The following is a 23,076-nucleotide window of genomic DNA, read 5'->3' on the forward strand; positions in this document are numbered from 1 at the left end:
AACCAAACTAGACTTACATGTTGTCTACTTAAAGTAACAGATTTTAAAGATATCTTTAGCATCTGTCATATTGAATAATTTTCAAACCTTTTTCTAATTTTCAATAATGGAAGTTTCTTAAAGATCCTGATGTTTTGTCTCTAATATGGGCTTTTTAAGATGGAAAATTCTTCAGCTGACAAGTTGCTGCACAGAAGAAAATTTTTACCATATCTGTTAACTGATGGATACTGCTTCTGAAGCAACATGACTGAAGCTAATGGCTTCTGAAATGCTGTATCTTAATTTGGTCTGGAAATCTGAGTAGTTATCCAGTGCTGTTTGTTTGTCCTTAGGGATAATATTAATGATCCTTTTAAATTATTGAAGATGATGCTGAGCCAGAGTTCTCTGAATATCTAAAATCTACCTATTAGTAGGTATTTTTGATGACTTGGTGGGGATTTCCCCTTCTGAAAAAGGGTGGTAGACTGATAGAAATACTTTGTATGAAAAGATGATGGTAAAAGATTTGCCATTTTTGCATTTATTTCTGAAGCTGAGTTTGTTTGATAGTCTCATGCTGTGGGGTACCCTGCATGAATAGTTATTACTGGGAAGTGGACTGAGTCTTGTTCCCGTCTTACCCTTCTTACAAATCCATGGCATTGGTATTTTAACACTGATATGATCTGAAGGGAATTCCAGTAAAAGCAAAACAATATTATCTATTATTTCCTTATCAATGTATTGTAATTTCTGTCACTGTTACCATACAAAAATGTGCTGCTAGGGAAAGCTAAATCAGTGAGGCAGAAGTGAGTCCTAGATTTCAGCATGGCTGCTGTAGTATCCCAGATATTATTAAAAACCAGTTTCAAAGTATTCTTGCCAGCCACAGGGCAGAGAGAGCAGGCATTATTCTGACTCAACTCATAATCCCTGAAGTTTAAATCTGTTCCTAAAGATCTATTGAGACAGAATTTCATTATTAAGTATCCCATTAAGATAATGTATTACTCATATATGTTGGATAACTTTTCTGCTAATGTACAGATTTAAAGTGTTTTATGAAAGGAAATCAATACCTTAAAATGAAACCCAGACCTCTGAATGCCAAGACGTGGCTCATGTGGGATGATTAATGGCTCTTGGAGTTTTATGTCTACTTTTGCCTATCTAAATCTGGAGTGCCACAGCTCTCCACCCTATTGCCATGCTCCCACTCCATTTGCCTCCTGGTGGTGGCACTTGGGTGGTTTCCAGGTCAGTCATCCAGTTGGTCATGCAGGCAGCCCTGTAGGTATTCAGGAAGGGGCAGGAGCTCAGAAGCCAGGGAGATGGGTAGGGCTGTGCCAGCCCAGATTTAGATTGATTTAAGATGATGTAGATACACACCCTGTTGAAACATCACTCATTTGGATATATTGCCTTCAAGTTTCTGCTGAGCCTGGAAGTTTCTAACTGAAATGGATTTTAGATTAAGCAGAGAGTTTGCAAAACAAAAGGAGAGAGAAAAATTGTACCATGAGTCATAAGCATGGGACCTTCCTCCACAGTAAATTAGAACTGCTGAAATCCTGTGGATTAGTTAACAGAATAACTGTAGTTTCCAGTGTGTAATCAGCTACTGTGTCCATTGTACTTCCAATTAGTTGCAATAAAAGAACTTTGTTTAGTCATCAAATTTAGTATGAAACTCCATAGTTTAGGACCACTTTTTTGAACAGCATAGCTTAGATGATGTGCTATATCAAATATCTTTTATATATCCACTGTGTAATAATAACAGTAAAAATGTGAAATGTGGAGCGTGGAACTGTCACAGATACAGTTAGAATAAAATCAGAATCTGGAGAAAAAATGCTTTTTAGCTGACTGAAATATACTCGTGTGAAGGTCTGTGGCAGTTGGCCATCCATACTTTCTCCGAAGTAGGGAATGGATGTGTCAGCCTTCCAAGCCAACCTGACCTGAACTGGCTTTGGGGGATTGGAAAGGGTTATCCTACAGGTTGGCTCCCAGGCAGCTTGCTGTCCCCATCATCCTGCCTGGTGGACTGCAGCAGTTGTTGGAGACTTGGAAACACCTTCTTCCATTCATGGGAGTTTTTTGCCTGCTGGTCTATAACAGCATCAGATGACAGATGAGCTCTTCTGAACTCATCAAGGAGGGTGTTTGGCATCCTTGAGAACCTACTTGCAAAAAACAAAGCATTATTGCCTTCAGAAGCAATATACTGAATTCCACACCCATCTCCATCCTCTTCTAAAACCACTTTTTAATCTAAATTAATATATTTTCTTAAGCTCTTATGTTTAAATATATTGATATTTCTTTTTATGAGTTTTCTGAATAAGGCCACTCAGCAAAGATGTTATGCACGGAAGATATTTTTCTCTTTGTACATTTTAGAGGAGAATGTAGCCAAACTTGGGAGTTGAAGTTCGGAAATGTTTGGGTTTTTTTGCACTGAGCAGTAAAACATTAGTTAGGGCAAGTTTACATGGTACTGTGATATCAAATAGTACTTTGATATCAAGTAGTGTATTTGCACTGGCAAGTTAAATGTATTTAAATTTCCTCTGGACCTGAGAATTTTGTGATTTGTGGAGTGCTTAAAAGCTATCATCTTGATATTTAACCCATTTAAATAGTTCTACTCTCAGTCTGCTCCCTACTCATGATTGCCATATCCTTGATGTGTTCTATGTGAGTCTTTCCCATCTTTAGTTTCTTTAGTTTATCTTGTGTGGAGAACAGAAAGCAAACCAAAGGTAGGATTACAGCTATTGTGTCAGGGCAGCTGGGGAAAGGATGACTTCCCATCCTTGCCTGGGCATTCATTTCCACTTCTGCTCTGTCTCCTGTGCTGTGCCAGCGCACATCTTTGTGCAGCCATCTGGTGAACCAGACCAGGGAAGTGATTCAGCTGGAGAATGAAAACCCTGCCAAAAAAGACCAATTGTCAGCAGAGAAGTAATGTTTTTTTGGGTGGTTAGGATGGCATTGGAACAAACAGCTGGGAGAGAAAAGGTAGGAGTTGTTTAAGTTTGTTGTGCTGGTGGAAAAAATCGTAATTAAGCCACAGCCTGACAACTAAGGTGTTACCTAAAAATAAGTGATATGTAAATTCAGGGCAGAAAAAAAACCCCAGCCAAACATAAACAGGTTTATTTATAAATGGTTGCTATTTATTTTTGCATATTCTTGTTTGCTTCAAATCCTTCTGTTGATTTAGCCCAGGTCAGTTACTAAGTTAAATTAAATCAATAAAGTGGTTTTGAGTAAAGAAAGCATACCCACGATAGTGAGCCATGATGGTGAGGCTCAGGCCAGCTACTTGATTTCTGAAGTTTACTGCAGCAAGGTTTTCTAATGTGATTTCTGTAAGCCAGCAGGTTTGCAGTTTGCAGCCTCTTTCAGAAGCACTTCCAGGAGTTGGTGTTAGAAATCCAGGACTGTCAGGCACGTGCTGAACACTGTGCAGCCCTTGCATCCCAGGGACAGCCAGCTGAACCATACCAGCAGGTTTTCAGTGTCTGTATTTTTGAGCACATTGCTCCATTGACTCAGCGTGGGGTCCATCTGGGTAAAAGAGCAGGAAAACGATTCCTTGTGGTTCAGGTATTCACTTTTCCACTTATTTTCCATTTAATGTTAGAGACAAAACTTGCAACCACACAGTTTGTCTGTACTGCTGCATGGCTTGCAGATAATAGTGATACAGTTAAGACAGATGCAGCAGCTCTGTCAAAAAGAAGTTATGTTTGCCCTTCTCACCCTGTCTGATGATACCACCCCAGGTCATGGTCATCTGATTTAACTCACTCGGCAGAACATGAACCTGGCAAAAGTAGACAGGTTTCTCCTGTGTGAGTTAATGGGCACAGAAGCAGCAGCAGAATGGTGTGTTGGACAGCAAAGGTAGGGAAAGGAATTAATCTTCCAGCTCTGTAACAGCAACGCTGCCCAGATCTAGCATGAATGGTGCAGGAAGGGCAGCAAATAGCATTGCTTATGCCCCTAACACTGCAGACCTGTAAGGTACCTAACTACAAATCTTGGGTTGCAAAAGCTGTTTCTGTGCTGTGTCACCCGTGACACTGAAACCAACAAAGATTTTGATAGCAGTCCTAAAGTTAATGGAAATAAGCAATATAATTAATGGCGATTTTTTTTTCAAGTGTTATTAGAAAATACATTACACTAAGGAGGAACTGAGTTAAGGTTGCAGTCAACTTTTCTGAAGGGAGAAAGCAAGCCAAGATGCATACTGTTATGTTAGCAAACTCTGATCCAGAATAACTGGTGAAACCCAAAACACAGATGCTCAATTTAAGTTTCTGTTCAATAGCTGAATCTAGTAAGGAAGGATTATGCAGAGTGTTTTTTACCTTCATTGTGCATGTCAGAGAATTCAGTTCACTGTTCAGTAGGTATAGGAAAGGAGGAAGGTTCCTTATAGGTACTGGCGTCTGCTTGAAGGGAGAGCAAGGTAACTTCTGAGTTCCAGGCCTCATCCCAGGGGGGATGTTAGGTAGGGTGCCCTTCTGTCTGGGTGGTGAAGGCCCTTTGGTTCACAGGGCTTCCAAGGCACTCTTAGATTAAATGATTAGTGTCCAAATTGCTGCACAGCAAGTGATGCTCTCACCGTGTGGTAAAACAGATCAAGAAACTGGGTCTGGTTTAAAATATCTATAAAATCAATGAGAGAATATTCATGATACAGATTTCTCCGTTGTCTGGCATCTTTCACTATTCTCTGCTGCAGGAGTGGTCTTCATGCATCTGCCTCTCCTTGCCTGCAGCCATGTTATTAGTGCTCAGATCTCAGCCCGGGAACTCCTGCTGTGATTTCAAATGAGCAGAATGTAATTCCCATTTGTCTTCCTCCTCCTTGTTTTTCCCTGTCACATTTTACCCAAGAAGTACATGGTCCGTAGCCGGGCTGAAACAGAACTTTAAGCTAGTACATACATACATAATTCAACATAATAATAATTAAGCTAGTACATACATACATAATTCAAAGAGGAAAAAATCATTTCCCGTTAGCTTACAAAACTGAAGGACTTTTGTTAAAAGGAGGAAAGACCCTAATGCATGTTCCAGTTACTTTCTAGAGTTGATTTTTATGGTGAGGCATGAACCTTTAGTTTAACTGTAATTTCTAAAACTCACAAATTAATATTTGTGATAGGTGATGAACTCCAGATTCCTGGTGCTTTTGGTTAAGTAGCCTTGGCACTGTGCTCCTAAGGTCTGTGTTTTTGGGCAGCATGTTGTGACAGCATTAGCTGTCGTGGCTTCTGTCTTGCTGCTCTATAACACACAGATGTGATGCAAGTCTTGTTACAGCCAACAATTTTCCATTGTTTTTTATGTTAGTTTTCTACAAAAGAGGTTCTTGGACTGCAGTCAGCAAAAATTGATTAAATAGCTTCTTATAAATTCAAAACTTGAGTATGTGAGGCCATTTGTGTGAAACCAGGCAATCTGCATGAAACCAAGTGGCTTGTTAAAGCATTGTAAAAAGAAAAGTTTAGGAAACAATCCTATCTGGGTCAAGGGCCCTCTCAACTGTTTGGCATGGAGGAAAATGCTGACAATTGCCATGCTTTTATTCAGAGTGATACCTTCTGGAGGAAAAAAGAACTTCAGCTCAATATGGATATACGGAGTTTTAATTCCTAACAGCTGTTTTCCTCAAAGATTGGGAATAAGCAGTTTGCTTCCCTTACATAGGGGAAAATCGCCTCCAAATTTCTTAAATTACAAGGAGAAACTACAGTTACCTCCGTATAAATTTCTAAATATTTTTACTTGCTAAGTAGTTATTTTCACAATGGTGCATGCTTTCCTGTCTGTATAAATTTTGTGTAATGCTCAAAACTGTGGAAACAGGTCTGAGCCTAAAAGAAAATAATGAAAATTACTCTTCCAGCCATTCTTCTCAGCACCCAGCAAGTTAATACATGTATCTGAAAAAGATGAAGTGATGGGAGATTGCATGAAATCAGTCAATCAGAGCTGATAAGCTGCAGCAATACAAAAATATCGTTATTTTAAATAAATGGTTAAAATAAATTCGTGTCAGTTAATGCTGGACTATTTGAAAAGCTTAAAAGAAAAAAGCATAAGGAATTTTAACCAGCTCATCTGGGAGAAAAATGACCTGCAGATGGGGTTTGAGAGAATAATAGGTGGCAGATTACAGTAGGAAAATTGTGGCAGAGCAGCAGTTCACATTTTTGATACATTTATGCAGAGTGGGAGTAGAGAGATGTGAACAATTCCCCACTGCAAATGTTGCTGAGCACCAGCACAATACACTCATTTTATTTCTACTGCCTGCTAATGTAGTGTAGCTGTTCAGAGCAGTATTAAGTTTATGAAGTCAAACAATGAAAAGTTTTAACACATCTAAAGTGCTACATAGTGTGCAAATATCTCTGGGTTTTCTCCAATTTATGTGCATATTTTCAACTACAGTTATATGTGGAAAACCTAGTGCTGCTTCCAGATTTGTCCTGCTTGGTTCTAGGGCAAATTCCCCTTCCCTAGTTCCCAGCATCCTGAAATGTATTTAGTAAATGATGGATTTTATCAACACTTCATATGGTCTACTGCAAAGGCAAAAATGGACATTATTTTTCAAACCCATATAACTCTGTCAAAGTAGAGGGGCTTTATGAAGGTGGGAAAAAAATTTACAGGCACAAAAATTCAATTTTAAAGTGAAATCCTTACCAGGAAATCTCAATTGTGATATGGTAGATCTGGAAAAAGTTATTTCCCCCCCCCCTCTGTCATGTTCTTGGGAAAATCTGAAATATACTTGCTAAGACTTAACAAAAAAATTGACATTGCTTGGGCAGACAACAAGAATTATAAAATACTTTTATGAATCACACCTGCAGGTATTTTTTAATGAAATAATGGGAACCAACATTTTTAATGCAGCTTACATTTATGAGCATATTTTTGATTTGAAGAAATTCACTCTAAAATTATTGTGTGGGATTCTATAGCTCAGGGATACAATAGAAGGGAATCTGTTCCATGCATCTCTCCTGTGGGATTTTTTTTTTTTTTTTTTTATAGTTGACTTTGGCATCTGAGATACGGGAGATTCAAAGGGGGGCAGTTCCTCAAAAATGTTAATAGAACACATTTTGTAGCAGCAATGAACAATGCGAATCACTAGAACACCAAGCCTCTTGCCCTTACACTTGACCCTCTGCAGAAGCTTACAAGAGAGGAAAACTAAATATGTATGTGCAGAGCCTGCCATGAGTATATTTTTGAAGCATTTTCTTAATACAAGATGTTTACCCTAGGAGGACTGTACTTGAAGTGACCTTACCTGACCTCAGCTGGAATACATTAAATACTCTTGCTAAAAAACAGATGCAACAAGCTGTTTCCTACTGGACCACCAGTGTACAATCAGGTCAGAGTAAGCTGAGAAAAGCAACTTTGTCAGGTTGCTCCATGTCATTTTGGTGCAGGCAATGGTGACCCTGGGGCATTCCAAGTCTATGGGGAGCCAGTTTGTAGAATCTGACCAGTGTATTAGATGAAAATGCATTTTCCAGTGTTTTGTGAATAGCTTGTACTTTTGGAAGTGAATGATTAAGAACGCAGTTGGGTTGTAATACAGGAAAATAAAAGTAAGTTCCAGATACTATACTTGAAATTTTATAAGATGACCAGTTATCATTCTTCATCTTTCTTTACCACTGTCCGTTTATTTGCAATCTATTTCACTGCCATTATTTTATTTCCTTCCTTGATAAATAAGAATACAATTAGAATACAAAGTATCATTAGTGTACTGCCCTGAGCATCATTATTTCTTTATGAATGGGGAAGAAATTTACAAAACACAGTGAAGTGCTCACTTGAGGGGAAATCAGAGCGCATGCAAATCCTTCAGATCTGTAAAACATGAAGGCACAGAAAAATTAGTTGAATTCAACTACAAAACTTAAAGGATTTTTCCCCATTTTAAATTTTCTTTCGATAGTGCTTGCACTGTTCTGTTGCTTGCATCACACTAAGCCTTCATTTGTTTTCTGTGTGTGTTTTCCACTGAAAAACTTGCTCCAGCTTTAAACATGCCCTTCTGTTCTCATTACTCTAAAATTCTTTCACCTTCCTCTGAAAGGCATCTGAGTGTGACATACAGTCTAACTTGAAAAGAGCACAAAAGAAGAACGTAGGATGGAGAGTTGGAGGTGTGGAGCAGAATCCACTCGGAATGATCACAAACAGAAGGATTCTTAAAACTGGAAGTAAGTTGAAGGAAGCCTGTGAAAGAATCACAAACCAAATGGCATGGGAAGAAATAGAGGTGATACAAATGAAGTTTATTTGTTCCTGCCCTTCCCCTCCCTCCCCCCAAGAACCTGGCAGCTCAGACCAAAGGCACAAAGGTACATCAGACAAAGCTGTTCAGCTGTGGAATGTCCTTCCACAGGATGTTGTGGATATGAAATTATAAATGGGTTGAAAAGGTGATTGGATGGATATATGAAGGAAAATTGCATGAAACAAAGATAATTTGCGTGTACAAAGATACTTTCTCAGGAAGTCTCTAAACTGCAAATTGCTGGAGATTGGAAAAGGGCTTGGAGAAGTTGTTGCTGTTGATGTCTTTATGCCCTGGGCTGCTGCCAGAAGCAGACTAATGGGCAGATTGGACTTTTGGTCTGATCTGTAAGGCTGCTAGCATCTTGTAAATAATTTTTTCCTCTCTGGGGCTTTTCTTGGGGTATTTATGACCCTAATGGTCATTCCTTTCAACTTCTTTGGTATTTCACAGCTTTGCTTAATCTGCAGTTTCTCTGTTATTCCAAATGTCATCCCCTGTATCACATCATCCCTTCTTAGGTGAAGTCTGTTACGATCAGGTAAGACTTACTGTAAGTTAGTAATTTGTCCTGCACAGATAGAGCACTCTTACTTATTCATGACAATTCACTTCTCTGTCCTGAAATTTGTGCTTAGAAATAAAAAGTTTGAAAAATAACGTTACTTCAGCCTTTTTCCAATTTGGAATTTTATTCTGAAATAACATAAAATAATTTTCTAGAGGAGAATTTAACAGATTTTTCTGCCGCTTTAGTAACTCTTTTATGGAAGCATGGCATTCACTGAGGTCATTTCAGCCTGGTTAATTTCTGTAGCTAATTTTTGCTATGTCACTTTGGCCCTGTGTTCTGCACCAATCTGTCAAACTGCTCCTGTGCAGCAGCAGTTCTTATTTTTGACCCAGAATTCCTTCCTTATCACTGTTACCCATTTGTGTATACTCACTGAGCTGCTTCTCAGGCATGGCTTTTCAGCTGTTTTTATATTTATATTTATTCATACTTTTTTTAGTACTTTTTTAACCTTGTTTTATATTTTTTTATTTGAAACCTTCAGGAAAAGAATAAAAATTTCTCTGGCAATAGAGTTTAGAGTTAAAGCTTCTCAGATTCTTCCTTTTCATTCAAGTTCTGTATCAACACAAATGTATAAATCTTATATTAAGTTTGATATGAGTCTTCAGTATTATGCTTTTAATACTTTTTTTTGAGAAAATGATGTCCTATTTAGAAGCATGGAGTGATGCTGCTGCTAAACTGTGTTGTTAGTCTAAGGGCAAACCAGAACAATACTTGCAGTGTGTTGTCTGCTGGCCTTGCCTGTTTCCATATTGCACAGTACCAACTGTTCCCAACTGCTTTATACAGTTTAGTCTGTGTAGCTGCCAAAACCATTTTATGGCCAACCTGACCCTCTTAAGAGTTAAAAGAAATTATGTGCCTTTTTTTCAGTGTTTGAAAAGATGGAGATTATGGATGGATTACGCTTCTAAATTTTCCTGTTGGGCTCAGTTCAAATGCTGTGGCAAAGTTGGTTTTAAACAGTGCAATGTTATCTTCTACTGCAGAAGTAACATGACACAACAGTGCAAATCACAGGCAAGAAAAATTCAAATAATTCTGAAGGAAAAATCTTGAACTATTGAACGCTTGTTGAATTTTGTGTTACCTGAATGCCCAGTGTACATTTTAACGTATTTCAGGGCTGAGTAGTCCTTGCAGCTCCCTCTTACAGCTCTAGTTTATTTCCATCAGTATTTTAAACTACAGTCAAAACTAGAGTAAGTGCCTTAAAATACTTGAGAGAAAATACTCTCTTGAGGAGAGAAATAGCACAGCAAGAACTTGTAAAGCCTCTTTCTTATGCCCTCAGATGTCTGCTCTATGTTTTACTCTCACTTCCAGTAATGTTTTGTCTTAAGGTGCCTTTTCAGCAAACACTACTACTAGTTCTGTGAAAATTTGGCAGTGTTCATTTAGATTTTCTGTTCAGAGCACTGTAAATTATACTCTTGATTGACCCTAAAGTTGTGCTCATTTTAACTGAGCTGATGTTCACTTTCTGACATTCTTCATAATTCAGTGCCAGGAGCACTTGATGCATTTCTTTCTCTTCTGGCTATTCCAACCAAACCCATTTGCTTTTCTGCTGTAGTTTCTTGCTCTAGCTTTGATGTATTATATTAGTGCCTTTTTTGATGCAAGATCAGATAGTATCCCTTGAGAAGTCAAAATGTGTGCATTGGCCCTTGTCACAAACTTAATTTAACCATCATTTATGTTCCTGGAAGTACTCCATTTCTGATCAATTTCATTTATCTTAATACCTGCTTTTAAGTAAAGCTTTGACAAATGATAGCAATATCTGGGAGGTATTTTACCATAGTCTTCCAAAAATAATTTTCTTGAAGATTAGTGTGAAGTCTTGTCCAGACCAGACTTGAAATAATAGTGCTATGAAATGTCAATGCTGGTAAAACTATTAAAAAGAAAAGGAATTTTGAGTAATGGCCCGTGTCTGCAGTTTAACATTTAAGTAAAAGATGGAGTGCCTGACTTCAGTGATTGCAAAAATTCAGCTAAAGCTCTTCTCTAGAGCTTCCTGCTGAATTAAGTTTTCTTTGTCTGGTCCTAGCTGTGGGAAGAGCTGAGTGCAACACATCTCTGGAATTTTCCAGCTTTGTCCAGGATGCTGCTTGCAGCCACAAGCCCTTCTCTCCCAGGGCGCGCTGGCTTTCTGGGCTCAAGTGATGTTTTGTGTTAAAGCTGAGTCAGTTTTCTGGGCTGAATCTCTCTGTGGCAACCCACACTGAGAGGGGTAGTTTGAGTGCAAGTGGATGTGGAAACTGTGTGTTAACCTCTTGTCCTTTTGGAAGTGATATGCCCAAGAAACAAAGAGGTGTTGGAGTTCAGACTGTGTTGATTTTGCTGCTCAGGTTGCAGTTCTACAGAAGATTTTGCAAGCACACTGGTGATGAGGACTGACCATTTGCTTTTTGTATGTGATACGACCTGTTCAGGCTTAAAACAGATCCCTTCTCTTAGGAAATCAGTTCTGTAACATTTTACCTGAGTGGAGTTCATAAGGAGAAGGGCAGACATGCATTCAGCCTGCCAGTTTCTCTCCATGTCGCAGTTCAGATTTTTGGATAAGTTTGTGGTACATCTGTGAGTGTTTGGCCCTGTGGGGAGGGTGTTGTCAGTCATGGGCTGAGGTTGGGTATTGATGGCGCTCTGGTTGAGATGGAGCTCTGGAGTTGTGTCAGGCAATAGAGTGCCATTTCATGTCTGTCTTTGTTGAATTGGAACCAGGGAATCAACATTATATATTCAAGAGCAAGAAAAATGGCAATTGGACCAAGGTAATTTTATTTTTATGGTTGCAAGCATTCTTTTGTTTGCAATTTTGGATAAATATATTCATAATACCTTGAAAGACGATTGTTCTTTTTTTTAAATTGCTTTTTTGTTGTTGCTGTTTCTAGCTTATATAAATACATATATTCTGTAAAGATCAAAGGTGACCTGGAAAGAGGTTTGTAAGAGTGATTTCATCCAAATGATATTTTTCAAATACAAAAGATGGAGTGAAAACAGAACTTTTAAGTTCTTTCAAACTTCTGTTCTGTTTAAAGTTCCAACTTTAGGAAGGTACTTTTTTTTTTTTTTTACCATAAATATTGAGCCAGTGAAGCACGTGCTAAGAGAAGTAATGTTCAGATTTTATTAAAAATGTCTCATTGTTGATCACACACGTGCAACTCTTACACATCCACACACTTTGTGGTTTTCATTAGTTCTGGGAGATTCTAGGACAGTTTTTGATATTATTATTTGACATGTATGTGTGTCTTTTAATGTAAATCTTTTTATGTCTACTTTATTTTTAATTGCATATGAGGTCTATAAAATAAGATGAACAGTACTGTTTCTAGTGCTTCTGAAGCCACCTTTAAGGCTCCCTTGCATCACCTTTCAGCTCAAATTATTACATTTGCATCCTTTTTTTAGAGCTTGTTGTGAGTAAAATATCTTTCCTTTGTCTAGTATTTTATGGAGGAGATGAGCCAATTTCTTTGTGACAATTTTGAAATACTGTTTAATACATTTATTTAAATTCAAAAAAAGTTTTTATGATTAAAAGGAAAGAGTGGGAAGAAAATAGGCAAATGCTGATATATGAAGCTGTAGAAGTATTCTCAAACTATGAATACTTGAGAAACTTCAAATGGTCTTGTTTATTTAAGCATGGAACTAAGAATTTCGTCAGGGAAGGCATGGGCTCTAATCTGTGTAAAACAGAAAGGTCATGAGTAAAGACAACAGGGCTCCTATCTCAGACGTGATTTATAGTTGTATGCAATCTTTTTTTTTTTTTTTTTTTTCTCCATGTGTGGAGAAAGTTATTTCCAGTAATGAAGTAGCTCTGGGGAAGTTTTGAGCAGCCCAGTTAATTTCTCATGTGCTTCATATTTACTCTCGTACAAACATTATTTGACAGCAGTTTAATGTTGCCTGTATTTGTTAGTTACCTTTCAAATAGCAACAGCATGGAAAGAGCAAAGTAAATGTTCATAAATGTTCATATCAAAAAGTTCCTCAAATCTTAAAAAAGCAGTATTTTTTGTTCAAACTTGAAGTGCATATTTTTTTTTTTAAAAGGGTTGTCTGAGATGATTTGGTATAAAGTCTTTCTGCCATTCTCTTCCTCCAAAAGTTAAGGTTATGCAGTTCTTGTGCAAGTAAGCACGTGCTTCTGAAGAAACATTCTGAAGGAGAAAAATACCAGGACAACCTTAAACCACAATGTTTTTTGCCACTTTCCGTCAGGGCTGTTGTGCCCAGTCATACACTGTGGGCAGAACTTACCTTGTCAGGAAGAAGTGCATGGTTGCAATATGTGTATCTCTACCTACAAGTGCATAAATATGTTTTAGGAGCATTATACAGAAGGATTTTACGAGGTGAGATGCTGTAGGGAAATAATTGTCTGCATTTCTTTTGCTTCTATCAGTCTATGATAATGATGATCTTGGTTCTGCACTGGCATCTTGCAGTGCTTCAGTAGATTGTAATTTTTGTCAGATAAATTGCATTGTTAAAAAATTTCTTGATCCCTAAAACCTTCATTTATTTTCCCATTAAAAATATGCATGTTCTCCAACTTCCATTCTTTCCCTTTAATCTGTAAAGCACAGCATAGGATGTGGTTTCTTTGTTGATTTTAGGGATAATTTTTAGCCTGTCAAAGGCCTTCTGTCTCGACAACTATGAAACAAAGATATTTTTTTTTAAGTGGATGAGGAAGTGCAGCTGCCAGATTACCAGACATAAGAAACTGGAAGAGGAGGATCTCACAGATGGTTCTAATAAAACTCGGCAACCAGCAAAGGAGTGTGGTTGTGAGGGGTGGGGGGGGGAGTGAGTTGAAAGTCAAAATGTAATCCCAGTGCAAGTTTTGGGTTTAGTTTGTGAATAAACAGCCATGTGAGTGCTTGGGGTTGGGTGGGGTTTTTATTGTTGCTTTCATTTCTTCGTGTTGCTGTAGTGCTGCTGATTGTTCTTTTTCCTGTGTCCCTGTATCCATATTGCTACCTGAAGCTTCTATCACTGTGCCAAGAGACCTCCTCTAAAAGGCCACATGCAGATATTCCTAAGATTTTTGTGAATGTGAAATATCAGCAAAAGCCTAAGTTTTCTGTAGAAATTTTTCTTGCTGTTACAACAAAGAACGGCAAACACTAAGACTTCTGTTGCTTTGTTGGCAGTTGCTGCTCCTGTTCCTGTCTTTTATCCCATAGCTTCCCTCACAGCAATGCACAGCTCCTTGTGACTTTACTAATGCCTTTTGCTAAGCTTGAAACTCTCTTCCAAGCTTTAATAAACCATGTGTTTCTTTAACCTGTAAGAAGCTTGAACTACATAATTAATTCATAAGGATTAATGACTAGTAGTACCTTCTGTCTTTTTTGCTGTCTTTCCCCTCTGTTACATCTGTAATATTAGGCCAAAAATTAATGAATAGAAATTGCAGTAGGAAAGCTGCAGCTGAGGGCCTGTAGAGTCCCTGGTAGCTCTTTTGAGGAAGGATGGGGATAGCTGGTTTTTAGTTTTAAGCATTTCAGTTCATATGTGCCCTGTTCAGTATCTTGATCTTGATTTTTCATCTTGGTAGCTCATAGCAAGGTATTTTACTCGGTAAAAGAAAATATGTTCCCAGTGCACATACCTGTGACACAATTGGCAGATTTATGTTGTGCAGACTCAGTTTCCACCTTTTTACAATGGCTACTACAACTTTAAGATTTAATATTTTCTGAGTCAGCAGGATGTGGTCACAGAATGGTAGATGTGTGTTCAGAGTTGGGGTTTGATATCATGGATGATGAAGCCTACAAGACAGATAGCTGGTGGTCCTTTGGTGCAGAGGACCTTATTTCCACCTCATTTCTAGAACCAAAGCCATTAATCCCTGGGTTTTTTTCCTCCTGTTTGAAATTTTTCCTTTCTTCATTGAAAGGAATAGTGTTCTGATAGCACACTGGCCAGAGCAGTAGCCCTCTGGGACATGTCTTCATTTTGCAGTGTTAAAACCTTTTCAGATCAGTAGCTCAGGAGTAGCAAATCCTTCAAATGCATGACTAACAGATACTTGGTTTTAAGAGTTCTTAAGCATGAGCAAGTCATTAAATACTTCCTTTGTCTCCATGAACAAGTTCTATTTTAAACAATCTATTAATTCTATATTTAGTATTTTTAAAAGTAAGAACATTTTTACTTTTAGACTCCTTTTTTCCTGTGTCTCCTCTCCTGTACATGTATGAATTTATATGAAAAGCATAAGTATATCTGGAAAGGAAGGCACATTCCCTCTACTGATTCACTCCCTCTCTCCATCTCCTTCAAGAGAGACCCTGATGGAAGTCCCATGGTCGGCTGAAATGTTTGAGTTGTTGATATTGACCCTGTGACTGCTCATGCAACTGCTCATTGACCCCTGTGCTCATGCAGTCAGTGTGGAAGAAATCTGGTTCTCTTCTCTCTGCTGTATCATGCAAAGAGAATAACGTTACATGCAGATTTATACTTGTGTTTTTACAGGGGTTTGTGTCCAAGTTATCAATATGCTGATCTACTAAACAGCATAAATGTTGCCAGAATCATGCTAGCTTTGCAAATCTGATAGCCAGCTGAAAGCTAAGAGTAGCTCTTATGCTAAAAATGAGGCAATGCACAGAATGCCAAAGTATCACCACTCATTCATAGCCCTTGAAGAGTTCACTTGCAGTCAACATCAATAGGAAAAATATTTCCCAAGTCAGGGCTTTGTTTCCTTGTGGATTTGCTTCACTTTTTGCCTCCTTACACAGTTAGCCATAGTTCCCTGGGCTTCAAATAGATGCCCTTTTATTCATGGGCTGTCACTCAGATTGACAGGGCAGATAGCTCCCAGCGTTGGCAGTTGCTAGAAAGGAAGGGATGGGTGTTTTGCAGAAATGGCTTGTGATTCATTTGTTTAGCATTCCTCACTCTTTGTTTTGTGAGGACGGCTTGTGTGGGACTGAGTCACATGGCAGCTCTTTTCTACTGCCTGCAGCCTCTGTCAAAAGCCAAGGGGGAAAGATTGAGAGAGGGATTTATCTACGTCTTCATTTACTCTGTCCATGTTAATTGTCCAATAAATACAGAGCGACAGCTAAAAGGAAGGATTTAATGTAATCTTTGTCAGTTACCTTACAGTGCTGTAAATTAACGAATAGTACTGAACTATAAGTAAATATAGTGTGGTCAGGGTTTGTGCCATGATTTGATTCTTCTTCTTTTTGAGTACTAAATTGCATTTTTTAAGTCATTGTGTTGTTTGCAAGTACAATAATAACTTGTATATATGATTTCCATATCACCCGTTCATTTTGCTATCTTTTAATATGCAACATGCTTTTAAAAAGCTCCTAAATGTTCCTCACGAACCACAAGAGATTATCTCCAGGTGTGCCAGAGCTCTTGGAGTGCAATTCTGCAAGAAAGAGCAATTTGTAGAATCAAAATATGGTTTGGGTTGGAAGGAACCTTAAACATCATTTAGTAAATCTCACTGTGTGTTTACCATGTATCAGCTGCTGCTCTGACTAAAAATACAACCTCCTGAACTGTATTTTCCATTTAATAATCTGTGCACAGGGTTGCTGCCTGCACATGCTGCTCTGCAGTTCATAGATTCGTGGAATGGGTTGTGTTAGAAGACACCTGAAAGCTCATCCAGTTCCAACCCCCCTGCATGGGCAGGGATACCTCACTCTAGACCAGGTTGTTGCTCCAAGCCCCATCCAACCTGGCCTTGAACACTTCCAGGGATGGGGCATCCACAGTTTCTGTGGCCAGCCTGTGCCAGTGTCTTAACACCCTCACAGAAAAGAATTTCTTCTGCATGTCTAAGTAAAAATACCTCTGTGCACTGAAATTAGAAAATGGATGTTGTTATTTTATTATGGGGTTCAAGTTTCTCTACATTTAGAGAAGTAACACAAGTTATAAATATAAGTGTAGTTGGTTTTGGTAAGATTTTGTTAGTTTTGGTTTTAGTTGGGATAAGTTTCTGGAATAACAGACCTGGGAACCATGAGGCTGCAATGTACACTATTTTCTAGCCATTTTGCAGAGCTCTGTTCTGTTTTCTGTTCTTCCCCTGTGCCACATTTCTGGCTAATCCCACCTGCAGAAGCAAATGGGTTGGTAACTCTTAGACATCTTGAGAGCAGAACATAAATTCTCGCCAGACTTATGTTGAATATCTTAGGTGATGAGCCACAAGTTGAAGACTAAATTAGTGGCTAGTCCTTTATCTGCCTTCATTAGGAGAGTATTTACTTTGCTCATTAATTATATTTTTAAGCACATCATGTGATTTCTGTTATGATGTCTCTTAATCATCTCACCTCTTGGTGCACCTCTGCAAAGCTATTACAAAATCTTCCTTTCAAATATCAAAAAAAAAAAGATTTTGATGTGATAACAGCTGTCAGGGTGTTTTGCTGATGCTGCTCAGCAGTTGATGGTTTAGCTTGGGGTGCTCATCACCACCAGACTGTAACTTCTTTTCACGGAAGTTATAAAGCACTTTGCTCCATGTTATCTGTGGCTTTCATAATACAAACAATTTTGGGGGACCTTCATGTTTACTTTCTTCCTAGCAATTTTGTAATCCATCAATGTGTTCATACTTGAAGTCATGGTAGCCAAATAAGTGGGGGGGAAGGGGCAGGGAGGGTCTAAAGAAATGAGCCCACAAACAAAACCCACAATGAACCAGACAGTGCTGTCTCCTAGAGTGACTCAAAGGACCTCTGAGAATGTTAGAGGCACAGCCTGGACACTGTTAGAATACAAATGTTCTCTGCTCCTCTGTTAGGAGATGAGCATGCCTAGAATGCTCAGTTACACCGGGTTAAGGCGAAGGTTATTTATGTGAGTAATTTATTGGTATGAAGGTCTAAACACCATGAACTGCTTATATGCAAACATAAGTGATACAAACCTGTGTGCTTTTGTTCTGTTAACACATGTAATACATGAGCAAGTCTTGTTCATTTTTTTTTCCTAGGTCATTCTCTGTGTATTGTCTGGAAACTGTAATTAAAAACATGAAAATAGCTGAGATTGTTCCTTTTCCTAGGAAAAGTCCTCAGTTACCCTAGCTAGCTCTGCAGGCCCTTCTTAAGAGTGTGTGCTCCAACCCATGCTTTTACTGCAAAGCTGTTAGTGTGGCTATATGGCAGATAAGATTAAAAGGATACTGCAGCAGTATGCTCCTGGGGTTCAGAAAAGGAATTTAAATGCTAAGAAGGCATGCCAGCTATGCAGCCAGAATCCTGAAAGGATTTCAGGTGTCTTTCTATGTGGCATTTAAGAGATCAGATGATCATTAAAGAAGAAAAATTAGCAATAAATCACATCTGGAATTGTTTAAAATAACATAACTGTCTGCTTTTTACAGAAAATGTTGCTGTCCTGAAGTCATGAAGAGAGGAGGATGAAGCATATTTGTCTGGAAAAGTAGGAACTTCTGAACTTTTCGGTGAGATTTATTGCCAGTGGCTGCGGAAAGTTTTGCAAAGTCAACCATTGGCATTGGAATGGATGAAAAGCCTCAAACTTAAGTGGTAACTGAGTTTTCTGACATCTTTTTATTTCCTCAGTACCGTATTGTAAAATAATTTGCATGGGTTATAGAGAATGTTAGTTTACTTCTACCTGAGTTTAAATAGTGTAATCTTAAAAGAGCCAAATACTGGTTGAATCCAATTGGATCGCATGGATGTGAATTTCATTTCTTAGCAAAAAGTTGGTATTTTAGTATCTGGTGGCTTACTTGGTTTCCCATCATTACTTACTGGTTTGTAACCAGAGTTGTTTGTATAGTTCCAATTTCTCCTATCATATTGCCAAGAAGGGAGGACTTGCACGTTCCTGTCATCTGAATGGGGATAAATGAAGCTCAAAAATTGCTTACAAGAAAAATGCTTTTCCTGCAAGATTTCAAATTCACTGTACTCTTTCTAAGGTTTTTTTACCTTGTTCTTCTCCTTACCTCTGTGGTCTTTTTCTCTTTGAATGTTTGCACATATACTTTCTAATTCATTGATGTGTCTAATGGGAACAGGAGAAGAAAATGGTTCTCATGTCTTTATTTTGCAAAAGCTGAGGACCTGGGGCACTTCAATATGCATTTAGATTTCTATAAGGCACTTAAGATCTCAGAAATATTAGCAGCATGAGGTAAATCACACACTCTTACTCATTCTTACTAAAGATAATGTAGCACCTTGGCGGGTCTTTATTCAGCAGGTTAGGAGAAGATACAAATAGTTTACAGCTATCATCATTTTAGAGGAAAAACTCTTAGAAAACTGAAATGTGATGTTTTGTTTGTTACCTTGTAAAGTGCTGCCTGGCAAAGCAACTTTCTTTATGCATCCAGCCTCTGTCAAAACAGCAGTAACTGTAAATCTTCCAGTGATAATGGCTCCAGGTTCACATAATTGTAGCTATATTTAAATTACTGTTATTTAGCTGATAAAAGTGACAATTGGAGGCCCTTGAACAGTGCTATCACATAGCTGTGCTATGTGACAGATTCTCTGCTTGCACAGGAAGATATCAAGAGTCTGAACATTAAGAGGTTTGTGTAGTTTGAGAAAGTGCTGGGTGAGCTGGGCACGAGGCCTGGGAGGAGGCAGGTGTTGGTTTTTGGGCAGATCTCTTTCCTGCCTGAGAAGCTCTGGAGTGGCCTTGGTGGGAAGTGACTGAGGCTGCCACGTGAACAGATTTCTGCCTCTGAGAACAGCTGGAGGATGTTGTATGGGAGGTGTTCTTGGCTCAGGGATTTCAAATGGGAGGGTTTTCTCTCAGCTTGAGAACACATTTTTTCCACTTGACTCACCAAGTGAAATCTAAATGAGTGATAAAATTTCTGAAAGCTATGTTGAATTGGTTAGAATAATAAAAAGTGCATTTATCATCAGGAAGGAAGAGCAAAATAGTGGGAAAGATTCAATGACAAGGAAGTCACCACCTTCTCAATAACAATGGAAGGTTGTGGGGAGCTGAACACACCTCTGCCTACCAGCCAGCTGCATTCTCCAGCCACACAGTCTTCTACCATCAGAACTTCTCTGAAACCATTATGAGCCTCCTCTGCCTCATGCAGTACCCACAAGCATGTTTGTAGGGAGAGTTCCTATTGAGGAGACAATAGACTCCCAATGTGTTTGCATAGGTTAACTCCTCCTGTAGAGTGCAGCCCTATGTGTGCATGAAAGGAAACTGGCCACCAATTCCTGCAGAACACTTTTTTTTTTTTTTCCCAAGGAACAACACAAGCCTTTGTTTCTTCACTTTGGTTTGGCACATAGAGCAAGGAAGGAACATAAAATCCTGGCACTGAAGTGGAGTCTGGTGTGATTGATGTATACCTGTAGGTAAAGCCAGGTACCTGCAGAAGACAGGTAGGGGCTGTTAGCTAAATATATTTTTAAGACAATGACCATATAAGTATTACTGTAATGATTTTACATTCCTGTACTGCATTTTCTTAGTGCTTTCCTGAACAGTTTGCCAAACTTAAACTGCTGTATCAATTACTTTGTACTTACAGTTTGAAAAAGCTGTGGGAGCAGAGACACAGTGTTCTGTGTCCTGCCAGCTGCCTTCCCCATCAGTACTGTGGGAATTGCAGAATTCTACAGCTAAACCAGGGAGATGGGGTTTGAATCTTTTTTTTTTTTTTTTTTTTTTTTTTTTTAATATTTGTAATTGAAAGGAAAATGTTACCCTAAGATTTTTAGCTTTGTCTCAAAGGTAGCTAAGGATACTGAATTCAGGCTGTGTTTGGGTTGGGGGATTTAAGAAAGGACTTTTTTCTTCCTCTGAGACCTGACTTGCTAGTTTTTCAGGTTCCAACCAGGCTTTTTCAGTTGAGGTTTAAATGTCTGAAGATGATGATTCAAAGTGGAAACACTGACAAAGTAAGCAACAGTAACATTAAAATATTTCTTAAAAGTCCCTACACACAAAAGGGCTATTCTGATTTTTCACTAGCTTGCATTAGGCTCCATTTTCACTTTTGCTTATAATTTAAATCACAGGTATGTTAAAAATATTTTTCTTGTCAGTTCATTTGATAAAGGGAGAGTGATGCTTGTTTTTGTTAAATTCATGCTGCTTGATGCCTCTCCCTGGAAAGTTCAAATAAGCAGGACAAGGAAAATGGAAAAATCATCTCATAAATTTGCAAAGCTCCAAACCAGTACTGCTCTTCATTTGCAAAAGGCTCCTGTATTTTACATCAAAACAACTCCAGTGCTGGGTATCAGATCTCCTAGCTCTTTTTGTGGTGGCATTGCTTTTTGTGGGAGCTGTGAATTTTCAGTGCAGGGGAGGTAAAAGACTTTTTTATGGTAAGGTCTCCAAGTTTCATTTGTTCAGTGTTCATAACAAGTTCACCCTGCTTTAATCTCCATCATGTAAAAATAATGTATTTTACTTCTGTCAGTTCATTTATCAGCCTTTTGGTTGGTGATAATTAGATTTGTGTTGTTCATGCTGGGTCCTTTCATTCTTCTCTAGCCTGTTATGTGATGTGGTCTTGGAAAGAAACACCTGCTTGTTCTTCAAGAAAAAAAAAAAAAAGAAACCCAAAATTGAACAAATCTCAGATCCTCCTAATTAAGAAAATCATAAACTTCTGGGGTTGAAAAAGATAATCAACACATTTGAACCTGCTGCAAGAAGAATTTTTGTGTGAATGAGAATAACTTTTTTATTGAGCTGGAAAATATTACCTATGCAGCTGCCATAAAAAAGTTAATTTTTTAAAGTGCTGTCCAGACACTCAAGGGTTATAACAGAAAAAATAATACCAATACTGTAGACTGCAACCTGTAAATCAAAGTTGTTCCATTAGCTCTGTCCCTGTTAGGAAATGGCATATTGGTGATGTAAATATCCCAGGTCTGACTGTTGGGTAATATTAAGAGCAGAGTGAGGGAAGGAGAGAACAGAAAGCAGCCACTTCTAAAAATACCCTGAGCAAGAGAATTGAGATGGCAGTGCTGCACACTGTGCCTGCAGAGGATGTCTGCACCTCTGCCAGTTCCTTACAGTCACTGAGCTATGGATCTGAAACTCTGGAAGGTGCTGGTGCTGGCTCAGGGGGTCCCAGTGCCCCAGGTTCTGGGCAGAGACAGCTTCCCCCTCTACACTGCAGCATCCACCTCATGCAGGGGGTTGCTTCTGCAACATCTCTTGCCTGTTCAAGTTAAACAGAAATATTTGTAAGCTTCTCAGATTCAAAGGATTTATTAGCAATTTATCCACAATGCAGCATTTCCTTAACTCTCTTCAGTGTAATTCCTTGAATCCCTTTCAGAAACAATTGTTCATGATTAAGTTCTATACAAAGCATGATTTTTATTTTTTTTTTTTTTAGGCCAATCATCATTATCTTAAATACAAACATGAGCATTTATAATATATATATAAGTACATATATATATATTTTAAAAATGCCTCATAGGTGAATAGGTAGGGGTTTAATAGGCTTCAAAAATATTCCAAAAATACCTGGCTTGCTTTCTTTTTCAGCTATCATATATGTCATTCTTCATATGAGTTAACCTATTTTTTTCCTAAGTTTTTTTGTTTGATTTTATTATTATTCCATGCTTTCCAAATCTGATAATAAAAATTCTGTATATTTTCCAGAGAAAAAGTGCAAGCTGAAGTATAACTTGGTGGCATTGTTGTGGTGGCATTCCAAAGATACTGAACAAAGTTCTGGCTTTCCCTACTGAAGGAGTATGTTAGGCAGGGTGCAAACATAACTGGGATTGTTTCTTTTTCAGTGCTAGATAAGACAGTGTGGGAACAAATAAAGTAAAAAATTAAAAGAATATTCCAGATTCTTCAGATTCTTGCCTCCCCACCCTGATTTTTTAAGAACACTGCAAGTATGCTACTGAGAGGCGTGAAGTTTGTCTTCTTTGTAACCCTACCCAAGATCTAAGAATTATTGATTAGTTATGTTTCTCATTGCACTGTGTCTCTACCAACAACTTCTAGGGGTGTATTTGTTTTTTATAACAACGTCTTTACCAGACTTAAATATTTCACATTTTTTGCAGTAGAGTTCCTGAGTTGCTAACTAGAAATAAAAGTCACA

At 38.3% G+C, this 23,076-nt stretch overlaps 1 protein-coding gene across 4 annotated transcripts in view; it reads left to right on the forward strand.

Moving 5' to 3' along the window:
* PEAK1 (pseudopodium enriched atypical kinase 1) overlaps window positions 1-23,076 on the forward strand; it is a 107,199-nt gene that overhangs the window by 30,156 nt on the left and 53,967 nt on the right. For all 4 annotated transcript variants that reach the window (XR_011728045.1, XM_071754743.1, XM_071754742.1 and 1 more), the window contains one exon: window positions 18,352-18,517. The gene's annotated coding sequence lies outside the window, so the exon portion shown is untranslated. The remainder of the gene's footprint in view (window positions 1-18,351; window positions 18,518-23,076) is intronic.

This window comes from Heliangelus exortis, chromosome 11 (assembly GCF_036169615.1).
Source record: "Heliangelus exortis chromosome 11, bHelExo1.hap1, whole genome shotgun sequence".
Lineage (NCBI taxonomy): Eukaryota > Metazoa > Chordata > Aves > Apodiformes > Trochilidae > Heliangelus > Heliangelus exortis.